Here is a 23,095-nt window from a genome sequence, read left to right as displayed (position 1 = left end):
CCCCCAGTGCCTAAAAAGAAACGTTTGTGGCTGAAGGGATGAGATCCTACCAGAAAACAGCGCAATAACTCTTCCCTAACTCAGTCCACTTCTCCAGCCACTGTCAATTACTCATATGAAAACCAATTTTAAGTGTATTCTTCAAGGTTAAATTCCCCTGAAGCCCCTGGACTGCTGCCAGGGGCTGTGAACCCTTCATGCAGGTCACCCAGTATCTGAATCTTCTGTTGCAAATCATTGCTCTCCCCATTACTCCTTTGGCATGTACCTGATTTGGTTGACATTTCCATAATTAATTTATAACAGCAATAACCCTGAGATAAGCCTATTTATAGATTTGTGCAAGCTGTATAAGTCTATAGATAAAATCTTGCTTCATTAACATATTTAAAGTACTTGGGAGACTCTTGCCTGATAGTGTAGTTGGTGTGATTATCAAATTATACAACGAAAAGCTCGAGTGTTTAATGTGCATTCAGTGCCTAAGAGCTGGTTTCCACTTGAGATCACAAGGGTAATTCAGGGGACAGAAACACCGTCCTGGCTGTTGACCCAAGGAGTTGTGTGTAGTGTCAGGCACTGTGTGGCTGGGGAAGGCAATTCCTCTTTTTCAGATATTTCCTTTCAGTAAATTTATGAATTCTTTGCATCCAATTCTCTGCAGCTATTTTTCTCCTTCTGTCATTGACACCAGTGCAAAGTCAAGGGTAAAATAATGCCGAATCACAAATATACTCATTCAGCTCTCCCAGGTGTAAAAGTTATTTTATGGTTTGCATGCAAGAAAGGGTTTTATTGTGTGCATTTTTTTCTCTAAATCATCTACAATATCTACTTCTTTTTTTTCTTTTTTTTTTTTTAACAGAGTGGGATTGTCTTTCCAAAAGTCACAGACAATGTGCATGTGAAAGAATGGTTTGTCTTTGTCTACACTGTGCAGGGGGGAACTTCCCAGAGTACCCAGGTAGGATGAGTGAGACAGAAGAAATACAGGCTATGGCAGCAGCATGGAAATGATACTCAGTTTGACAGTTAAGATAAAGCATAGAAAGGGCAAAATAAGTGAGGCAAGTGGTGGCTTTTTAAAAATATGACAGAGTTTGTGCCATGGCTCGACACTGAAATACACCCTGATGAGTTCCTCCTGACAGAGGCATTCCTGGGATATTTTACCACAACCCACAGCCTTGCAGGAAGATCTCAGTCCCTCAGAGACTGTGCTGAGATGGAGATCAGAGGCCTTGTGTCCTCCTGGGCGAGGAGCAGGCTGGGGCCTCTGGCACATGATGCTGCTGGTGCTGTGAGCTGTGCTCGGTGTGACTGATGGAGAGTCATCCCCTGTCCAGCTGCACAGGTAATTGCAGTCCTGCAGCTGCCTGTGCTGCAGAGCTGTGCTTGTTATGGACCTGAAGATATTTAATTTGTAAACACTTAATAAAGCATAGCCTACAGTAGCTTGGCTGGTCTTATCTGTCAACCAAATCAAAATCAATATGTCCCTGGGGGATAAGCTATGATTGTCTGGGCTGCGGAGTCTAATAGGATTAAGTGTTTGGGACCCTCTCTAACATTACAGTCCACAATCCTAGTTAGAGAAAGTTAAAGACCAGCTTGCCACTGTAGCAGGCATGATTGCTTAGGGGTCTGAAAAATCATTAAAGCTTGTCCTCTTAAACGTTGATTGTTCCCTAGTGATTTATTGACAAAACACAAAAAGTGCTCTATACTGCACTCTAATTATATGTATGAGGCTAGGAAATCTCATGGGAAATTAAATAAAATTTACAGCTTGATGGTTTTATGCTCTTGGGAGACATACCTTCTTAATAAGATCTTATAGCTGGGAATATTTATGAGGTTAAAATCTGTGGGCCTGAGCAAAGACCTAACCTTCGCAAAGGGAGGGGCCTTTGTGTTTTTCTTTCAGTAAATAATTTCAGTGGAAAGCAAGGTAGGCAAAAATGACAATAAGGGGATAAAGGGGGAATTACTGAGTCATCGTGTTCAATACCTGTCAATAGGGGGAACTTCAGAGGTGGGGAAGGAGACAGGGCAGCTGCCTGCCCTCTGTGACATTCTGGAGCTGGTGTGTGTCCGTTTGCAGTCGGTTCTGTGACATTCTTGACGTGGCCAGGTGAGCCTAGGCAGAAGCTCTGAAGGCAACAGACAGTCTGAGAATCACAGAATATCCTGAATTGGAAGAGACGCCCAGGGATCATCCAAATCCAGCTCCTGGCCTTGGACACAATCAAACCTGCAGATTGCAGCCTGAGCTTCTCAGTGAAATTAGGGACCCCAGAGCCTTTAGACATGTGTAATAATATCATCTTGATATTTGGGAATGGTCAGATAGTTCCTGTGATGTTGTATATTATCCAACATTTTTTTTTAAATGGTTGGTTTGAATCCAGGTGGGGCTGGTGAGAGCAGGACATCAGTACAGTGTAATAGTGTCACCAAATTCCCTCAGACGTGGATACTAAATTTGTACAGATTCAGATGTATAAATAAAAGAAACGTGTCCTTTTCTCACATGCTTGAGCAATTATGGGATAACACAATTAGCATCAAAGGTGGTAACAAAATTGGCCAGAAATCCCTTGTGAAGTTTTGAATGTTTTATTAAGTGGGACCCTTTGGAAGTTGGCCTAGAAGTAAAAACAAGAGCACTTTCCTAGTGACTCTTCAAATGTAAAGGATAATTAATATACAGGACAATTCTCTCTAGGCCCTGAAGCAGTTTTTGATTAAGGCACTTAACTGGGACTTTGGAGAATTAGGTGCACCACTTGATTTGGATGTAGAGCAGCTTTGTAATATTGGGCAAAGAATCACATCTCTCCGTGCCTCAGTTTCCATGTGCAGATAGGATTGTGATCCTTCCTTTATCTCCCTTTCCTGTTCATCCTGTATTCTCTTTGAGGCAAGGACGATGTGCCAGGCTCCAGCACGTGGCTCTCAGCAGGGACTCTCTCTGTCACTGTTGTCACAGACATGGGGCTTGTCCTTTATCTCTGGAACTTCTGAATGTGTGCAGTGATAACTCTCACCAACTTTTCCCTACTGTCAGCCTCCTCTCGGTCCACAATGAAAACAGAAACAGCTTAATTAGAATATATTTGACAGGGATCCACGAAGAAAAGATGCAAACTCTCCCAGATGCACGAGTTGATTGTGATTCTGTTGTTAATTAAGAAAAAGATAAATCTTTCCTGGTGCTCTTCTGTGCCTTACATTTAGAAAGACAAGAGGAGGGGAGAGGGGAGAGGAAGGGTGTCACCTCCCCTCCTGTCTGTACTAATAATCCATGCCCTGGACTCTGGTTTCTTACCTCAGCTGGAGCAAATCAAAGGTAGCTCCATTAAAATGTATGAAAATACTTTGATGCAAAATGCCTTGACATTAAATGTAAGGAGAATAAGCCTCTGTATATTAGCTACTCCTTCCCCCAAATCCTTCTAAATTTAGCAGGGCATGTGAATCAGAATTGTGTTCTTGTAAGGTGCCTTTCCGTGTGATATCTCCAATCATTTATCGAGCAGAACTTACCTAATTTTGTATCCCCCTGCCCCACATTCCTCCTCCCCACATGCACACACCTTATCCTTGCCCTCCTGCACACAATGAAATGTCTGATCAGTTCAGAGAGAGCTTAGAAAGCCTCTGCCTGGGATGAAGGAGAAATTTATTAGTGAAAGACAAGACTCCCTGATAATCAGGGAGTATTGAAATCCCTGATTTAATTTGAATATGGTATGGAGCATGTCTCTTCCTGCCTTCATTACTGCAAAGTCTGTGCCTGATAATGTATCTTTTTACTTAAGGATATTATGCTGGGGAAAAAATGCTTGATGGGCCACTCTAGCTGAGGTGAAAAGGTTTTGGTATGTTTTAATAAAGATGGATATCACTAAGAATGTTTGAAATATGTGGAAGTAAGATTTGTTACAAGTTACAAATCAAAGCCTAAAAATGTCACTTATCTCCTAATGATACTTCTACACAGATTATTAATTTCATTTTAGGAGACCAATGAATGTTACATTTTTATGACATTGATTAAATGTCTCACTGCCGTCCTCCCATCCATCCTTTTCATTTTCAAAAATCCATATCCGACTTTAACAAAACCCAGCTCATAAATTTTTGTTTTACTGCTCACCAAAGCAGAGTTGGTTGGCAATCCACCTCCTAACTTTGAATTTGCACACCTCTTATCTCACAGAATCACTGGCCTGCATTGCTTTTTTTTTTTACTATCTAAACATGTGAAACATGTTTTTCAGTATTCACTCGCTATCTACCATCTAGAAATGTGTTTCAGTTAGACAGCATGGCTGGTGCCACCAGGACTTTGGAGAGGGGCACAGGAGCTGCTGCTCAATGACTTGAGGAAAGTATCTTGAGATATTTAGGTTGGTTTTGCCTCCCGCAGTGGGAGCTGCAGCTCCTGCTCTCCGGTCACAGGCAGGGATACATCCTGCAAAAGAAGCGAGACGTACAAAAATCCCTTCCTGCACAGATTGATTTGCCTCTTCCCTGGATATGCTTGGCTGACATTTAGGCAAATTCCACAAGGTGCCAGACCTATAAAGACATTTATGACATTTTCATTCTCCTGCAGACTTACTCTTGTAATGCCATAGAAGTTGTGTGAGGGAGAGGGACAGAAACTTCCTGTCCCCTCCCCGCTCTCATTCCTCATCTCCTCTCCCATCCACATTAAGCTCTACCACTGGCCTTACCACTTGCCTATTTATAGTCTCCTGATCTCAGATGGGTGGAAAAAAATGACATGGAAAACAAATTAAGCCCAGCTCCAGTGAGAAGGGAGAGCCTTCATCTTAACTGTCCCTAACTTCCATCCGCAGTAGGATTTGGTATCTTGAGCACTATTGTGCCGCTGGGAACAAAGTCAAATTAGTGACAGTTCACATCCAATAGACAAAATCTAAAGAGAGCAGCAATGTTCAAAGAGTGTCTAATTGATATTGATTTTAACCTGCTTGTCTTAAACATTACTTCTCTCTTTGAGATAAGCTGCCTGCCAGGCCCCACATCCCTCGATGCCCGCGTGCAAGCAGGACTGCGATGCCGTGCCAGCCCCACCATGCCAGGGCTCTGGGTTGCTGTGGATGGAGGTGGGCCTGGGCAGAGGGTTGTCTCTGCTTTTCTTGGGGTGCTGTCTTCATTAGGGATGATCACAATTTTGGCAGTATTCAGTATTATCCAGCCTTGGCTGCTCCCGTGAAAGGGACAGCCAGAGTGCTGAGTCCCGGCGCTGGTGGTTGGTCCCGGACAGTCCACCCAGTTCACCTCTCCAGAAGATCCATCCCTTGGAGATGTTGCCCCGAAGATCCATCCCTTGCAGACGCTGGCTTTAGAGACAGCTCAGACTAGAGAGACTGAGCCTGAGGTGGTCAGTGCTCAGCAGCTCCGGTGTGAGCACACAGAGCGGATCGTGGGGAAGGCCAATTGTGCCGAGCCCTCTGCCCGCCCGTGCCCAGCCAAGCTCCTCAGGACTGTCCCCATGTTCCCCCAGCTCAGTGCCCGCAGGGGAGGACGTGGCAGCACACACCGTCTCTGGTCCCTTTTCCCTCCTCCCTCACGTCGCACACTCAGACACATGGGATGTTTCATAAAGAAAAAATATGGCATGTTTACAGAGAGAAATTTCAAGAAGTGTTAATTTAATATGCTAAAGTGTTCCCTTCAGCATTTTACCTTTGTTGTTGTTTTCACAAAACAGCCAAGACTAAATAATGAGCCCAGAGCTGTGCCCTTTGGTAGTGTGATACCTCATTACCCACGAGCGGCCTCCATCTGCCCTCATGGCTGCACAGGGAGCCATTACGATTATGATGGAAATCTCAGAAGCCATTACCAAGATGCAACAGAGGGCCTACTGCAGACAGCCTAATGGACTAATTTGTAATTGGGAGAGGGAAATGACTTAGCGAGCTCAGGCTTGGTTTTGATGAGTGTGGAAGTGCGCATGCTAAATGTGATAAATGAACAGGAATGCTTGTTTGCGCAGTGGGTTTTACAAGGCCTTCAATCTCTCCTGGGGATCGGAGGCGTGCTGACAAGTCTTGAGAAGCGAGGAGGAAAGGGCTCAGGGGAGGCAAGGGAGATGCAGAGAGAGTAGCTAAGGATAAATCGGTGAGGAAAACTAATGGCAATAAAAACCCAAGGAAATGGCTGCGTCTGCCAGGAAAGCAGTAATTAGGATGCTTTTTGCGTGCATATCTTTAGCTATTAAAATCAAAAATGAGAGTGCACCACAGCATTTGCTAAGTTAAAAAAGAAGAAGAGTAAATCCCACACAGAATGAAAGGCAAGCAGTGTTTTAAATCTGCAGCTTCTGTCCAAAAGTGCAGCCAGGTCTGTGATCAAGTATAAGGTACCAGTGTGACGGAGGAAGGGATTCCTTCGCTGAGGATCCTTCACAAAACTCTACTCCATCCCTGGAAGTGTTCGAGGGCAGGTTGGATGGGGCCTGGAGTAACCTGGTCTAGTGTAGGTGTCCCTGCCCGTGGCAGGGGCGTGGAATGAGATGAGCTTTAATGTTCCTTCCAACACAAACCATTCTGTGGTTCTATGACCTAAGAGATATTCTGTTGCTGCTGTGCAGTGGGAAAGTTCTGTGGTACCTCTCTGCAGTGGCTTTGCCCTGGCAACACAAAATTAGAGAGACATTCACATGTAACTGCCCCCAAAGAGAGAAGAGCATTGAAACGTGTTTCTGGGTGCTACCCCAGCTGTGTGGAGGCTGAGGGAGCATTGGTTAGAGTCCTGAAATCTGTAGGAAACATCATGGAAGTGCACATTGTCCCAGGGTGTCTCCTGAGTTTTGTCTGGAGGAACCTTTGGGGTTTCTTTGCTCCATCTGTTCCATTAGTGCCACACAATAGTGCGTGCAGTGCCCCGCGTTTCATGTGGGATGTCTAATTGTAAGGATTGCCTGGAACAGCACATGCACATACACTCACACTGCATGGGGCCCAGATGTTTGGTCTCCTCCTGTGGTTTCAGCTTGTAGCAGGCTGGATTCACACCAGTCGCTTTTAAGTTTATTCTTAGGTGAGTTTTGTAAGGCTCTTATGCACCTTTTGCCATGATCAGAGTTCGTGTCTCTCTGCTTTAATATCCTTTGTCTATTTGAGGCAGAGAGCAGGGGAGAGTGGTGTGAGCACATCTGGATGTGCACAGGTAACCAGAGGCAATGCAAAGTAAAAATAGACGGGCAAGATCCATCCAACAAAGAACCACATATGTGCTGGAAATGCCCTGGGCCCTGCTCATTGATATGATTTTATTTGTTTTTTGTCAGCTGCTGAGGGAAGCCCCGGAATCACTCAGACTTGCTGGACATTGCAATGCATCCAGTGAATATTTTTACATTTTCAGTAAAATGGCATCATGGGGTTTTTTCCTTCCTCTTCTCTTCCTCTTTCTCCCTGAAAGCATGTTACATACCATTATTGCTAGACAAGGAATCATTTATGACATAAAGGTGCCGAGCTTTAAGACACTAAAGGTACAAGCCATTATCTGTTATGAGCTGTAGACTTTTCCAGTCTACATCCATTTATCCTGTGGAAGGGCAGATCATGAGGTGCTGCTGATGCCAGCATAGAGGATGCAAATAAAGCCAACTGGCAATTAGTGGGCCAAAGTTAGGGATTTATTTATTTATTTGATTGTTGTTCTTGTTGACTTTTTATTCTTGTTTGCAGATGAAACAGGATGTAATGAGGAAGAACAAGAGCAGAACTTCCATTCTTGTAGGCTTTAAATACCCTGGTTCCCTCATGGAGGGAAGTCAGGGTTTCTGGATGTTTGTGCCTGTGGCCCATCCTGATGTGACCAGTGTGTTTTGGCGAGGGAGGAGTGTGTGACTCCAGAGTGCTGGAGGTCACCTTCTGACCCTAAGCAAATAATTTAATCTCTGAATATCTCTTGACAGAGTTTACAGTTCCATCTGCAAATAGGGGATGTTAACATTGTCCTGCTTGGAAGTCTGTCAGGAGGCTTTAATTCATCAATATTTGTGAAACACTTTGAGCTGCCATACAAATACAAGTCATTAATCTGTCTTATCTAAAAATCTATTGAGGCTCAATCTGACTGCAGACATATTCCAGATACCTTTGTTCCGTTGCTAACAATCAAAAAAATCATTCCAAAACAAGATTATGAAGGGGTCTACTAAAGTTGAGTGCCTGTTAAAAAGAAAATTTCAATCTCCTTAATGTTTTGACTGCGCTCATAAATGAGGAATGTTGTTCTGCAGTAATTCATACCAGACCTGGGGACACACAGTCACGTGCTTTTGGATTAACCAGCACACACAGTGTGGAATGCACACCAGCTTCAGGGGGTTTGCTGGCCTTATGCAAGATGCTAGAGGAAAATAATGTCATTTGGTTTTGAAGACTGGAGAAAAAGAAACTACTATTTTCCCAGTTGCCCTCTGCTTTCAGTGTATTTGCATAAGACCACAAAGATGGAGCCTTTAGGTAACAATAATAGGAACTTGCTCCCTCCTTCCTCCATGTGGTTTCCCTCCAACTGTTGCTGCTTTTTCCTTCTTGTTCCCATGTCACTCCCTGGCTTTTCTTCTTGTCAAAGTCAGCCCAGAGGCTGCAAGGATATGCTACAGCCTTGGGTATGGGGTAGAGAATTCTTAAAACCCCTTATGTAGAAAGTCTTCAGTGCCTAAAGCTCCTGGTTTAATGCTCCAGGTCTATTGAGCCAAACACAATGAACCTCTGTTGAGTATTAAAAAATTATGTTAAAAGTAAAAATAAAAAACAGTTGTTAATCACACTGTGTACATGGAAGCCTGACAGATGTAGCCAGCAGTATTTGACCTCATAATTAAATTACTTGTAAATGCCTACGAATATATATTAATGCCTTTACTAAGATTTCAAAAGATTCAATGTTCAAGAAAACAACATTTATGTGAGTAACTTTTTTCCATTGAGGGAATGTGTTCAACTGGAACTGCCAGACTGGGCTGTCTTAGGAGAGCTCTGAGTTGGTGCTTATGGGAGAAGGCCTCAGATCCTCACGTCAGTCTTTCACTCACATTTCCCCCTCTCCACCACCTCATCTTTCCATTTTTTCTGCTTTCCTTCTTCCCTGTGCTCTAGAACAGGCTACCAGTGAACTAGAACTGCTGTGTTACTGATGCATGACCAGTTATTTCCATCTCTCCTAACAAGTGGAAATGGAGAACACCATGCTACGGATCCTCATTCTGTGTAAATCTGCAGGGTCCTGATGAGCTTAATGAGACTTTATTGATTTACACCAACCAAGAAATTAGCCTCTCGTTGTTGCTGGCTACACGTAAGCATGAAAACATCCTTTTTACTACAGTCTTGTTCACATGTGTGTTCATTAACATTTCCCCTTTCCCTTTAGTCCTGCATTTTCCTAGGAGTCACTCCAAGACCCTTGGTGTTCGTAAAGTGGAGATTTATCTTGGCCCGTTTCCACGGTGACAACTAAAAAAGAGTCATTTCGAGGCACTGACCTGTCCTGTGTTATTTCATATGTGTGAAACATCAACATTTTGACTCCTTTGGTGTTTCCTCTGAAGGCAGAGGTGCATGAATGGTGGGAGTCTTTAATAAATAGCCATGTGTGGGTGCTGTTTGTGTTGGGATGATGCCGGGGTGGTAACAAAAGCATCACAGTTATACAAGCACCTGGGAGCAAGTAAGGGAAGTAGGAAAAGAACTGTGCAGCATAAAGCAGTCTTTTCTCTCATAAATGGCTGGCTGAAAAATAACTCAGTGAAATATAAAAGTGTGACAGCAAGGATGTGGATGTGTGTGCAGATGTGTGTGTGAGTGACGGTGGGTCCGGCAGAAAACTGGCTCTGAGACATAAATGCTAAACTACCTGAAGTGGAGAGGTTAGAGTTTATTCCCAGCTCTGCTTACTGGGTCACGGAGAGCAGCTGGAGCAGAAAATTGTATGCAGGAAGGAGGGTGAGGGCGAGGGGTAGCGCTGGCTCTGGGGGCTGCAGGGAAATCAGGGCTGGGGCGAGTGGATTTCCTGGGGGTAGGCTGGGGGACAGCTTGGCCAGAGGGAAGGACTGGGAGCAGTGTTGCAGTGACTTTGAAGAGAGCTGGTAAAATGTCTGATAGGGAGCTGCCTGACAGGGTAACACATGTGGGAAGGCTCCTCTGCAGATATTCCGTGTGCTCACAGGGAAGGGAGATACATTTTTAATGACTGCAAATGGGATAGATCTCAACGTTACATCGCTTTTGTGAGACAGCAGCTCAGTCAGTCCCTGCTGTTGGGGCATTTCTTCCATACAGAAATAACAAAAGGAAAACTTGGGTTTTACCACTTTCTCCTGAATTAGCACATTCTGTGGTTATTTTCCATGCTGGGATCTGTTGCCACTAATAGCTTCAAATTCACATTACAAACCTCCACGTTTTGCAGTATAGACTGAATGTAGGTGATGTGCATATATTTTCCATTTTTGTTCATTTAGACAGTTTGGTACATCCAGGAATGGGACTAGCAGACAGTTCCTTTAAACAAGAAGGGGAAATGTGAGGTGTGTTGAAGGGGAGAGCCTAATTTTAAGTGCTAGTCAACTGCAACCACTGATAATCTGGAGCCCGTTCAAACCCATTTAGAGAACCGCTGAATTTTTAAGTGCCTTTTGATTCTCTCTTTCATTTATTTTAACTGATCTGCAGGGATTAGGAGCTTGGTAGGGGAACACCATAATGCTTGCCAAAATGTGTGAATAATTAGAACGCCAACGATGTGTGCCAGATAGGAGGGGAGTATTCACACTTCTGATTAGATTCACTGAAATACTGTTGTAAATCATGGCTGCCAAGGTAACTTCAGGCTGTGGTGAGTTCCTGCTGCCACAGGAACCAGCTGTGGTGTGGCAGAGGTTCCATCTGCCTCCAGCCATAGGTGGGCATGTTTGGAGGAGCTGATTTATTTTGCTGTGAGGCAGGAAAGGGCAGAGATTTGGAGGTGTGGCGTCCCACAGCTTGGGAAAACAAGCTTTTCCATGCTAACACCTCTGTGCTTACTACTGAAAATCAGGTGAATAGAGGTCAGGTTACTGTTCCAAACCTGAGGATTTGGCACCATTATGAGAGTCTTTGCCTTTCTCAGACCAGACTTTTGACATATGTCAGTAGTAGGTACAGTGGCCTATGGGGGGAGGTGGGGAAGTGAGATAGGGTTTATCTGGCTTCCCTTTTCTAATCCCTCAGGGATTTGAAAGGAAGAACAACCTCTCCCTGATGCTCTGCAGCACTCCTGCCATCCCAGTCCTTCCTCTGCTGCCCTGTGTTCTCCCAAAGGCTGCCTGGAGTGGCTGGTGGCCACCAAATCTCAGTGCTCAGCAGGTGTTTTACAGGCAGATAATATTATTATTGATGCAGAAAGTAGATTAAACTCCCAGAAATCATCTTTAAAAAAAATCAAACGTTCATAATTGTGTGCCTTGCCTTTCCCACTTCACACATTTGGTCCCCAAAGCAACATGCATCAGTGTCAAAAGGAGAAAATGGGAGTCTGTGTTCCCAAATGAGGGGCTGAGTGAGAGCTGGAGCTCAGTGGAGCATTAAATCACACCTACACACCGCTCAGCTCCCCCGGTGATGTTAACAAGAGCTGCACTTGCCAAGGGGAGAAGCACACCTCAGAGTTATGGGAGAGAAATGCCGTGTGAGGGAAAAATGCCCAGGACAGTAACTCATACAGTCCTGGGAGCTCCAACTGTCACGTTGCCCTTGGACTTTCTGGTCTGGGGGATGGAGCAGGGCACGTCCTGGATGGGAGATACCTGCTGACTCTGCAGGGAGCTCCAGCAGCACCCTGCTCCAGCCTGGAATAACACTGTTATTCCAGATCTCCCTCCTTCCCCTTCCTCTGGGGGTACCTGTGTGAGGGCGTGTGAAGCTCAGCAGCAGCAGAAGCGAAGTCCCATTTCCCAGTTTCTGATTTCTCCCTCCATCAGGTCTGTGGGCAAAGGCAAGAGGAACCCCCTGGGTATGGATGGGGTAGGTGCAGGCTGAGGACAGCGCAAGAGATGGTGGAAGAGGTTTTTTAGGGGCCAACCCTAAAAAATTCATATGGGATGTTCTTCTTGTCATAAAACACCCTAAAACTCTTCTAACAAGCAGTACAGCTCTATTCAGAAGTGTAGGAGTGGAATGTACTGGGGAGTCAGGGCATCATTCATGGTAAAGGGGAGGGCAAAAGTCTAGTGAATACCATGAATTTGGGGCCTACATGGAAGTGTCTGCAAGATTTGATTTAAAAGAGGGGGTCTTTGTGTTGCTATTTCAATGATTTAGAATTTGTATTAATTTTGCCTCCCTTTAATATGAAGGCTTTGTTTCTTTTGCTTTTAAATTGTCACTCTTTAAGCACAGCCAGTTTTAGTCATGCCATTTTCTTATTTTAATGGGCCATTTTCCTATTTTTCCTCTTAATTTCCCTTTTTTAAAATAGATTGCTTCAAGCTCAAAAATTTTAAACAAGTAAAATGAACTCAAATCCATATCCATCTTTCAGAAAGTTGAGGAAGATAGCAAGGAAAAAAGCCTTTCAAAATTGGAACTGTTCATTATCCCAGTGTTTGCAGAAGCCAATGAGCATGTGTGAGTAGGGCAAGGCTTCTGCTGCAGTAACAGCTTTGTAGTCAGTGCAGTGTTGTCTGGGGCTGCCCTTGTTTCCCTTCTCTGTGAGACACAAACCCCCTTTGAAGTGAAACAGCAATCCTGAGTGCAAGGGTAAAGGATCATGAAACAGGACATGACAGAGGATGGCTTGTAACCCAAATGGAATGGAGAAAATGAACAACACATGAGGAATGTAAAGAGAGGGGAGAGACACATCAAAATCACCTAACCATCTCTGATGCCTTTAGAAATGGAGAGAGATGGAAGAAATAATACATATGACTCCCTTTAAATCATAAAAGCTGTTTTTCACAATTCAGTGGAGGTCTGAAGGAGATTTCTGTGGAAGGCTGTGATCCTTGTAAAGTCTCTGAGAATTGCTCAGTGCAGATTAACATTTGGCAAGGGGAGAGAAAATACCTTCAGCGTTGCTTGGCCTTTTAACTGCACAGACAAGTGGTCGCACCACCAAGGTGTTCCCCTGTGAAAGGTCACGATCAATAGTTGGCATCTTTGTTGCCATGTCCTGTCTCCTTTGTGCCTCTTGTTCTCAGTTTTACCTGTCAAAACTGGTTTAACAAATTGCAATTCATTCACTGTTGGAAGTCGAAAGTCCTTGCTCTCCTTTGCCGTTCCTGCCTTCCCACCTGCTGCAGGTGTTCTGAGCTCTGGGGAGTTATTTTTGTGACATTGCACAAAGAGCCTGAAATGACCCACAGAAATGTCTGGATTTGTTCAAATTTTGTATCCAGACATCTGACTTCTGACAGCAATAAATTGGTGAGAGGCTTTGCTGTTTGACTTCCTGCCTTGATGTTGTCCATCCAGAGAAATTATTCTTGGCAGAGCCTGATTAAAGATATTTTTTTTTCATTTGTGAATGTCACAGACTGAGTGTTGGCAGACAGTGAGGACAAAAATAACGAACAGGTCTGTGGTGGGTGCCTCTGGGTGGAGGTCTTCTTCCAGCACTCGCTGACAGGACACTGGGCTAGATGGACCCTTGGTCCTACCTCCAGCAGCTCTTGGGGTGCATTACCCTCCTTTTCCATACTGATCTGTGTGGAAGGGTGGCTGGGAATTATGAGGGTATTCAATTCTTTTGGAAAAGAATTGAAAAAGGGTGCTTTAAAACAATCATTTTCAGTGGAACAAATTTATACATTGCAAGAATGTGCCCTATGTATTTCCAAAGATTTATGTGTCTGAGTCTTCCCTCCCAGCAGTGTAAATTAGGAGTGATTTTGCTGCAGTCATGCTGGTCTGAGTTAATCCTAAATGATGAGAGACTCTATGCCCTGGGTGTTGTAGCTTTTTAAAGAGAGGAGTGAGGGTGACAGTCCTAGCAAAATCACTTTTAACAACTGGATTTTACCACTGGCACCTTTTAAAACCCCAGCTCAGCCTCTGAGATCCCATTTTACACGGCAAAAGGTACTTGCTGGCCTGTCCACTTGCATTGGCAGCAGCATGGGAGTTGCTAAGGATGATGGAGCCTTGGGCTTTGCTGGTGGGGAATATTTTCCACATCCCATCTGCATCCCTGTAGAACTTGACCATTAGTCAGGCTACTTCTAAATGATGCATCTCTTTTAGAGATTTCAACTGATAACAAATGAAAGAGCATTTTTTTCCTCCCCTCATTATGCAGGCAGCTGTGTGACAGCGTTCTGACAAACTGTGTTATCTCAGGCTTCCAGCTGCAAGCTGTTCTCATCAATACTGCTGCGAGCTGGTTCCTACTAACCCTGGTGCCTTTATGCCCATTTTTATCAGAATTTAATTTTAATGTGAGGACAGCCAAATATAATGCCAGATGTGGGAAGCAGATAGTTTCCTTTGTACAAGAACATAGCAGGGGAGGTCTTCTAAAGGACCAGCCACGTGGTGTGCGGAGGGACTGTGCTGGAATCATTATGTTTGATTCCTGTGGCTTATTATTTTTTTTTTTATTATCATTATTATTCTAAAGTTGCCATTTCAACCTTTCTTCACATTTGCCTTGGCACTGAACTGGAAAGAGAAATTAAACAACAACAAAAGAGCTATAATTTAAAAGAAAATAGAAAAGGTAACGTGCATCCCTGGCCCGAGCTCGCCGTGTGCCGAAGGTGCTCGGGCTGCTTTTCTCCTGACTCCTTTCAGCTGGTCTGGAGTACCAAAGGGAACTGCAAAACAGCTGCAGGAAAACCTTGTTTGGCATCTACTGAAATGACCGTTTCTGAAAACAAAACCTCGCTCCCTCAGGTAGAGCACCCCAGCCCAGGCAGGGAAGGTACCAGCAAATCTGCCTGTGCTTGGGACACAGAAGGATGGAATCCATCTCCCTGGAGCACTGGGATGTTTTCCTCAGTTTACAGCACAAGCAGAGCTGGATTTTGACAGAGATGCTCAATGTTGATGAAAAATCTGTTTACAATTTTTATTCTAATAAGAATGAAAAAAAATAATGTAAGAGAGGAAGACTCCTTTATCCTCACGTTTTAGTCATCATCGTCATCATCAGAAATAACAGCTTCATGCTGAGGCCTCCAGACTCATTTGGTGTTTACTGTTACCTGCAGAATTTCTCTGGTCAGGCAGGTGTGGGTGTGTCAGGCCCCATCCCCCCCAGCCTAGCACAGCTTGTGGACACTTTTTATTTTGGGGTGGTACTTCCCAGTGGGGTACCCTACAATTAGCACTAACCTCACTGAATGAGTGGTGTGCAGGATCATGTTTGACTTCTGTTGACTCTGTAGCTTTTCAAATGTTTTCAATTCATTTATGACATTGAGCAACTACTCATTGCTCTTTAACAAATCAAGTTACAGTCCCAAAAGAATCAGTTTCATGCTCTTGAGTGGTGCAGTAATTTATTAGTCCAGGAATTCTCATAATTTAGTGCTCTATTTTAAGTAGCTCAAGTCAAATTAATAGGAGCATTGTCTTATAGGAGTAATGCCATCTATGCCTATATATAGAAAAGCTATCATGTTAATTAGGTTTATACTATTTAAAATAGACACATTTGTGTTGATTTAGGTACTTAGTGCAGGCCCCCTTGGCCCAAATTACCGCTTTGCTCTTGCTGCTTTGCTCTCTCACAGACACGTGCACGTGAGCTTTTGGCCAAGACAAAGAAAATCCAGTTGTGTTTAACAAGGAGAGTGGAATAAGATGTTAGTTTATTGAATAAGGAGGGGAAAATCACATTAACCCCATAAAATACACAAGGTACACACTGGGAAGACCTTCTTTAAAGCTATTGTGGAAAAATATCTGTTCTTGTCAAAAGCTGTCCTGCATTGCCAGTGAAAAGGTATTAGGTGCAGGTGTCAAACATGCCTAATGAGGCATGAGGAGTCGACAGCCAAATAACAGAGATTATAGGTACAGAGGATTGTGAATGAAGTGTGAATAGCAGCTGGGCTGTGTGACTGACACAGAAAAGAGGAGAAGACAGGCAAGAAGAAAGAAGATCCATCACTCACTTAAGGAGAATGGACATTTTGAATCACTTGATTGATATCTTCCCATCCAGTAATCCTACAAGTTTTAAGATCTACATTTAAAAATAACCTAAATTGTTCCTGCAAGAAATCATGAGTTTATTATAGGTCTTCAGGGTATTTTGTCTAACTCTGAGAGCAGAGGAGAAACATAATAAATGGCTCTATGTATGTATCAGCACGTTGAAGGTTCGGGCACATGAACAGCCTGGTTAGGAAGTCAGAAAAAATTCCAGTAGCAGTGTTTAAAACCCAAACTCTTACTCATTTAATTTATAATTAAATTGCATTTAAGAGCATCTCCATTTCATCTGGAGGCAGATATGAAGGCCAATTTCTAAGGAATTGTTTTGGGGAAAGTAGATGTTCCTGATTTTTTTTATCGTCCAGCCTTCCTCTCCATCTGCTGCTTGCTTCTGTCTGATGGAGTCAAAAAGTCACTTTATATCTAAACCGTAAATCTACAATGCTTAAGATATGAGTAATTTCCTAGATGAAATTCCAAATGTTATTGGTGTTATGAAAATGTCTGGACAGCTAATGTCAGAGTTAAAGCCTTATCCCTGATATATTTCCATCCGAGCACAAAACTCCACGATAAGAAGCTGTTGTGCTTTTCTTTGGTCTCCATCTAACTGAAACAGAGGGGTAATATTTGAAGTTTGTATCCCTGAGACAGGATACCTTGCCTCTTGGCTAAGAAAAATAATTATCCTGCTCAGATAATTCATGCTGTTGGCACATTCAGAAACAGCCTGGGGGCTCAGGCTTGCTTCCTTTGAACTCGGTGGGAGTTTGAGGATCAACTTGAATGGGAGGAGATCCTTGGTCTCTGGGTGAATATTGTACCATCCAGGTTTTTTTTTTTTTTGGTCTGTGTGTTGCCACTCTGAGCATCCATGGTCAAATGGAGCCTCAGATACGAGGCCCTTTGGGTTTTCTTGGCTGGGTACAATGAGCAGAATCTAAACCTTAATGGCTTGACATTAAACGAGGGGTAAAGGCAGAAGAGCCCACTTTGTCCTTAGCTAAACAACACAAAAGGATTTCTGTGACCACTGCTAAAGTCAGGGAGATTCTGGCTCCATTTGCAGAGTGCTGGTCCCAGCATAGTCCTGGTGCTGCTCCTGTGGACGTGGGGGATTGATGGGGCATCAGTGGGGGATTGGTCGTGTTCTGCACTCGGATACACCAGGAGTAATTGCCTGGTCGAACGTGGCAGCAGATGGCTTTTTCTGCCCTCCCCCCTTCCCTACTTTTCCCTTCAGGTTTTCAATAAATGAATAACAGAAGTTATTTAAAAATAACAACAATAACAATAACAACCCCCCCTCAAGCCACCCCAACAGGGAATTGTTTCCCCTCAGGATAGAGAGCTGGATAAATGAAGTAATAGGTAGCCTGCCTCCATTTTGGGGGTGGGGGAGTGTTGGCTGCTGTTTGCTCATAGCCCAGCGGTGTTAACAAGCAGTAGATTGTTAGTGACAATCACACACTCTCTGGCACTTAAAGCAGAAGGCTTGATTTAATCGCAGAGCTGTCATTTATTATTCTGTTGTGCTATTCCACAGGGGGAAGTGACTGATCAAGCTCCTGCTCCCCAGAGCAGAGGGTTCTTTTTTTTTTCCTTTTCTTTTTTTTTTTTTTTGTTATGTCTAAATCCTCAATACAAATTGCAGTATTTCTGGACTCCCAGCGGGACCCATTAGTGCCTGTGGGGCATTAAAGATCATTAATAGTGCTGTCAGATGGGGAGAGAGGGAGGGAGAGGGAGAGGAAGCCGGCGAGCCAGCCAGTTGCTGAGCTTTCTCAGAAATCGGAAATTAATACATCTGCTTCATTAATACTGGCCTGTGTTTGATGTTTGTTAGCTGGCAACTTTAATGATGGAGGTTAGCACCAGTCGGGCACTTGCATGAATTGGATTCTTTCAATTACCTAAAGTTCCTTTTCCCCATCCTCCACCCCCCTCTTTCTCTGCCCAAAAAGTCAGCCCTTAATTAGCAACTCTAAAAGAAGAGGAAGAAGCAGGAAAAAAGGCTGGATTTTTCCTTCCCCTCCCTAAGTGTGACAGCCATGATTTGCAACCTCGCCTGTATCCCATTAAGTGTAGCTCTCTTCCAAGCATTTAACTGTATGGTAATGGAGAAGAAATGTTTTAATCACTGTGAACAACATGTTAATCAGTGCTGTGACTGAACACTAGGTATTAATTGGGTTAGGGTAAAGTGCTAATGTTTGCATCCAAGAATGCTGCTGTGGAGTGCAAAGGAGACACAGATTCAGTGCTTTTGGCAGCTCTTAAAGCCAAGGTGGCTGTGACTGGCAGGGTGACAGAGAGAAAGGAATGAGTTCAGCCCACCCTGAGCAGAGGTGGAACTGCCTTGTCCCCCAGCCTTCATCTCCCTTCCCTTCTCCAGCTCTCATGTCCAGCAAAGTTTACCCAAGACTTCTCCTGCTCTTCTCTTCTGGCAGACTCAGCAGGCCCTTGGCTCTGCTTGGATGTGTCCTAGCCCAGAGTTCTTGCATGATTTGGGGATCTCATCAAGAATATGCAGGAGCAGTCTTCTCTAGATGTGCTCCGCGCATCAGTGCTACATCCCCGATCCCTGAGCATCATGGAACGTCTGTGTCTCCAGGCATTCCAGGATGGAGGTCTGTGGGCAGTGCCCAGCCTGCACTGGAGATGCTCTAGTGAGAGTCAGCATTGCTCAGCTGACCCCTGGCAGCTGGTCCTCTCAGAAAACCTGGGTGAGAGGCCCAACCTGCAGTGCCTCAGGAGAGAGATAACCAGGCTGGTGATCAGCAGCTGCCAAGGTGCTGCTGCAGCTTCCTGGAGAAGTGCCCAGGAGAAATGAAAAGGCCTGAGGTTTGTGGGAGACTGCATCAGATAATACCCTTGTTGCTGCTCCTACCTGATGTTTGGATTTCTGTAACTCCCTTCCTGTCTGCTCCCCACTCCGAGAAAATATTATCCGGCAACTGCACCCTTCCAGCCCCGGGAAACCCGGTCATGGGAGGAATTTCCATGGAAAGCATTTGCAGAGCAAGAGGGATGCTCTTCACCTCCCAGCTGTCTTGTGGGCAGTGTGGGCTGCAGCTGGGCAGCATAGAAGCAGCAGCAGAATAGGAATGAATGTCTAGGGCAAGACAGATCCTCTCTGGAATGGGCTTTGTTTTGTTTGTTACCCTCAGAGTAGTTTTGATGTGCAGATGCAATGACAGTTGTTTTCCATGAAGAATCCACTGCCACTGGAAGTCATTCTGTTGAATGGACCATCAGGAGCCTTTCCTAGCAGTTGCTGATTTATGTTGCTTAAGAAAGAGCCTCTCTAGTTACTCAACTATCCATGAACCGTTTGGAACAGGGATACTGGGGGATAAAACCCGTATAAAAGGAAAAGAAAATCACCTTCTCTTTAGGGCTTAAACTAGACTAGAGGAGATTAGACTAAAATCCAGAAAAGTATTTACATTTTGCCCATGTCCACAACACCTTTCCTTGTTGCAGCTGGTCCTGGCAAATCTTTAAGAACAAACTCCAACCCAACAGATGATCAGTGAAGAGAGGCCAGGAGCCAGTGAGATCGTCATTAGGTGACTCCACTGATTTAAGCTTCAAAACCTTTTCAAGATGTAGCTTTGTTTGTGTCACTTTGTACCAGTGTGTTGCATCTTGAGTTAAAAAATGCCGTTGAATGGAATGCACTGGACTGAGATTCATCACCTTGGAGGGACTCCCAGCTCTGCCTCAGTGTCTGTGTGCTGCAGATAATTCAAGGCTGGGCTCTCAGGGGTATTTAGATGCCAACTCCCATAGAAGTGGAGTTAAAGGGCAAAAGTCTCACAAGGATGAGGCTCTCTTTTCACATTCCTAAAACAAGGATGCTTCTCTCTCTTGTGTTGGCCCTCTAAACTCAGAGGGTGGGAGGGACACAGCATGTCCAGCTGAGTACAGGGTTACAGTGGTGACACATCACGGATTTTCTTGTATTATCATATGGTGTGAACAACCTCCTCTCCAGTGACTTCATGGGGGAGGTCACAAATTCAGTTTTCATATTGTGTTGCTAAAACACAAGGTTGTGTCACATGTAGGTTATTCCAGTGCTGATGCTCTTTTTATCAGGTCAAGGAGAACTAAGACAGTGGTTCCATGGAAGGTAAATCTTGGTTTAGGCATTTAATTTTGGATTTTAAAAGATCTATGGTCATATGACTCAAAGTGCTGATGTACTAGAAACCTTCTGTAGCCAAAACTTTAGAAGAGATAACTTTGTCCTGTAGGACTCTGTGCTGGATCCAGTATTGTCACCCTGATTTCCCCACAAATCAGGCACCACCTTTCGCCCCACAGCCAAACAGGAACATAAGTGTTTCTTGCCATTTTGTTCCCACCCAATTCAAATGAAATTTCCAGAAGATGTGGCAAAGTGGTCGTCCTGCAGTAAGGAGTATGAAACTATGGCCTGATACTTTCAGCATTTAAAATCATTCTTCATGGTGTGATACCGGTGTGCATTTTTTTATAGATATGAAATTATTTCACTAAAGGACACTGACACTCTCATCCTTCTGGTAGAAGTAGAGGAACTGAGATAAGCTCTGATTTCCTCGGTGTCCTGTGATAAAGGGGGGCCAAGCCATGTTTAAAATCTACAAAGCCCTTCTGTGCTCTGCCAATGAGGTAGTTATGCTTTCCCTCTGGTTTGGAGCTGTGCAATTTCCCCCCCAAATCTGCCGTATCACAGCCTTCCAATTGCAGCCTGGACTGTGAGTGTCTGAAAGGAAGTTAATGGGCTTTCTGGGAATACTTCTTAGAGGTAGCAAAAGCTCCACCTGAATGAATGGTGACTAATGGAAAGGGAGAAATATCTCTACGTGCCTTGAAAAGCCTCACTTAAACTAAGAGCAATGCCTTTCCAGGGAGGGTGGGAGGGCTGTGTGCTGGGGGCTGGTCAGCACTCAGTGGTGCTCACTGGGAGCTGATTTTGGAGACTCCAGTAAGGCTTTAGTGCAGTGTCTGTGCCTGTTCCCTTCCCAGGGGCAGGAACACGTTCCCTGCCTTTGCTGGGAGCACAAGCCCAGCCCTGGTGGGTTCTCAGGGCTGTGAGACTCTATCTCCACTGCAGAGCTGAGCCGAGCGGGGCGAGGGCCCTGTAAGTGAGACTTTTATTACACGCAGAGTTGCTCCACCATAGACTGTAATTGGATTTTTTTTTTTATTGATTATGTGGTTAACTCTCCTTTTCACAGCAATAAATCTCAGACAGCGTTTAACTTTATAAAGTGAGGAGGAGAGGGAAGTATCAGGTGAGGGCTGTCCCTTCCTGCATTCCTTCCCCCTCCTTTTTTTTCCCCTTTTGTTTTTTTCCTGTTTTTACACTGTCTTTCCCCAGCACTGGTGTCAGGTGAAGTGGTGCTGGGACTGTGGCACCTCTGGCAGCCCCGAGCAGGAGTCTCTCAGTCATGCCTGACAATGCAGGTCCCATTTAGGGAAGGTTTCAGAATTTGGCTTTCGCTGGTGCCAGCAGTTCTGAAAGAGGCACACTCAGCTTTGAGCACTCAAGTGCTGATGGACAAAGTGCTGGTTTAACAGATCTGCCTAATAGGGAGCAGGTGAATAAATACACCATTAGAGAGTCCTTCACTATAACAGCCTTATTATCACATATCGTATGGAGTAGGAATTCCTTGAGGGTTTTTTTTTCTTTTTTTTCAACTGACAATCTCAATTGTATCTAAAAATACATATAGGACTCCCAAGATTTCAACTGATATGAACATCAGAGTGTATGAAAACACACAGGATTATTCTTTAGTCTTCCTAGGTCATCTGAGGTGAGTAACAGGCAGATTTTGTATGATATGAAGCACTGGCCATTCTCATCCCCTTCAACAAGTACTAGCAAAATTCAGGCTTTCAGTGCTCTTTGTGAGTTTTGGACGTACTGAGGCTGAGGGGGGACTTTCATAGCAAGATGTACAGATAACTTCTTTCTTCATTTTTTCTAATCGAGTACAAGGAAAGCCTGTGTGCAATCAGAGAACAGATTATATTCCCTTTCCAGTGATGCCCTGACAAGGGGGAGTTGTGTTCAGCAGAACAAAGGGGTATATAGATCACTCGGAGTAAAAAGGTCAATAGTCTCTACCCCTAATGCTGCATTTGTAATACATTTAGCTGTTAATAGCCCTCCTTTGTTGGCCTAATTAGGAGGTAAGGGATACATTTATGGATGGTGCTGATAGCACAGGTAATGAGGGTCCTTCCAATGATGGGGTTTTGAATCCAGGTCTGATCTGGAGATGAATCACTTGAAAGAGAAGCTGGAAATGGTGGGATCATTTGGTGCCCTTAATATTTTCTGTAGAAACCTCTAATGAACAACTCAGTGCCCTCATGGCCTTATTTTACAGCTGGGGAGGATATCTGCCTTTGTTCTTTAATATCAGTCACACCAATATAGTCTTAGGAGTTAGAAATGAATTGGATAGTCTCTGTCTTCTGTCTCCAACTTGAAACACATTGACTTCATTTTCAGATGGAATGAATGTTTCTAGCCCCAGTGAAAAAGGAAATTAGAGCTGTAGGTCGTGAACGCCAGCTGTGGAAGGTGTTTAGAGCGTGTCTGACACTGTCCACTGAAGTCAGCTGGTGTCACAACCAAGGGGTTTAGCTTAGGTACGAGGAGTGCAGCACTTTTTGTTTCCCTTTGCACATTTTCACCATTTTGCTTTCCTACTTTGAGGGCAAATAGCTGCAATGGGAAGGAACCCATTAAAATGGCAGCCTGTCCTTGCAATTGCAATAGCAAAGGTTTATGTTTTTTGTAAAATGGATAAGTGGAACAAAATGGCAAGATGATTTCTGTGGGGGCATTTGCCCAGGGATGAGTAAACACCCCTGTTACC

This window comes from Corapipo altera, unplaced genomic scaffold, assembly GCF_003945725.1.
Source record: "Corapipo altera isolate COAL_440 unplaced genomic scaffold, ASM394572v1 105, whole genome shotgun sequence".
NCBI lineage: Eukaryota > Metazoa > Chordata > Aves > Passeriformes > Pipridae > Corapipo > Corapipo altera.
This window is presented reverse-complemented; position numbering follows the sequence as displayed.